The sequence below is a fragment of the Neophocaena asiaeorientalis genome, unplaced genomic scaffold (genome assembly GCF_003031525.2).
Source record: "Neophocaena asiaeorientalis asiaeorientalis breed wild unplaced genomic scaffold, Neophocaena_asiaeorientalis_V1.1 scaffold332, whole genome shotgun sequence".
Lineage (NCBI taxonomy): Eukaryota > Metazoa > Chordata > Mammalia > Artiodactyla > Phocoenidae > Neophocaena > Neophocaena asiaeorientalis.
The window spans coordinates 34,990-36,873 of NW_020173111.1; positions in this window are offsets into that span (position 1 = coordinate 34,990).

Genomic DNA, 1,884 nt, shown 5'->3' on the forward strand with positions numbered 1-1,884 from the left:
AGGGGCCATGAAAAAATTTTAAAAATAAAAGGCTTTAGGGAATTAAAAATTGATTTTCAACACTGAGGAACTAGGGCTGTCAGCATATGAAAGTTTGAGTGCCTGTGCGTGTGTGCACAGGGGAGAGGAAGAAGCAGTGGTGTGCGGGTAGATGTTTAACAACCGGCTCTCAGGGCGGCAGGGCCCTGATGTGTGATGTCTTCTGATTTCCATGGTGTAAATACTCCAATCACGGATGATTTCACGCTATAAAGGTGATGTCTCTGTACACAGGAGTAGGAAAGAGATGCGCACAGTAAGTTGTCGTGAGCTGGTCTAAGCTGGCTCCCACACACCAATGGAAAAAGGAAACTTTAACATGAACTTTGAATACTTTTGTGATGTTTTGCTTTTTACGGTATTGATGTATAACTTTTGTAATAAATACTATCTATGTAATTTATGTATGCGAGAGATATATATACACGCACACACACACGAGACATATACACACACACAAACTTACGCATATCTGTGTGAGGATCAGTCCTAATGGTTTTCCTAAATTTTTCAGTAAATCTGAGTGAATGCACGTGACTGCGTAACGCGTTGAGGGCCTCTCATGAATCAGGCTGCTGCTGCGGCGTTTCACGATTAACAGGACAGTCGCCACGGTTTCCCTTGCTGGCCCACATCTGCTACCTAAAACGTCTGGCCTTCAGTATTGAGACAGAAGCTGAATGGAAAATGTGAAAATGCTCTGAGGGTGGGAGCATGAAGTGAGATCTAACCTCAGGCAAAGAGAAAAAAGAGGTTCAAGTAATGAGAGAACACAACGGGAGAACAGAAAGTGTAAAGTTGCTGTTTACCGACTTTGCTCTCTACACGGGAGTGTGTCCGGTAGCTCCTTACAAGAGTGGGAGGGGAGTGGGGAAGAAACAGTCTGTACTTTCGTTTATTGTTGCTGGTCACACTGCAACTTGATACAAACAGCCCGGCAGAGCCTGACTCTTGTTCTCATCAATGTAAACACAACATTAACATTGAAGATTCAAGAAAATGGCTAAAAAGTCCAGTGTCCCTTCAATCTGTGTAACGGTAAAGGTGCTGGCCTACCCTTGGATGGGTCCCCAAGGGCGCCTGAGGTCATGACCTCGTCCCAGCTGCAGCGGAGTGGACGTGTGAACACAGTGGAGCCCAACACATTCTTCCCGAAGTTCTCCAAACGGGCTTGTGAATCTTCAGGACCGGGCTCGAGTGAATTACGAAAGTTCTTCTAAAGGCCTGAGAGGTTCGTACCTTTCGCGTGCATGGAAACCGTCCCTTTAAAGCCCTGTCCCCATTGAATCAGTCACTGCCAATAGAAAACGTGACTGGTTGTGAAACAGCTGGTCTCTGTACTTCCATGGTCCCCATCGTAGCCCCTGGATTCTGGAGAGTAGGGAATTCGAGGTCATGGGGCCTCGGTGACCATCCCGAAGAAGGCGACCCATGTAAATGTTGGCCGCAGACTCCCGTCCTCCTTGCTGGGCCACTGCTGATAGAGGGATGTCAGCTAAGGCAGTTGCTTTCCCTTCAGAGCCTTAAAGGATCGGGTTTTCTAGTTGGGATTCCCAGACCAAAAATAAACAAATAAACAAAATCCCCCAAAACAAAACAAGAGTGACCTTGAGGATAAAGAACCGAGCAATCCCACCTCTAGGTCCTGCCGAGTACACTGTCCCCACTGGGTTTTCCCCGAACAGTTCTGATCACTGGTGTGCCCTCCTTTTGGATACCCAGTTGAACTGCAGGGTGAAGAAGAAAGTCTTCTCTGATGAAGAGACATTTTTGCTTTTATTTCCTTGGATGGCTAACCCCTACACCCTGCCTTCTCTTTTTAAAAAAAAAAAAAAAAAAAAAAAA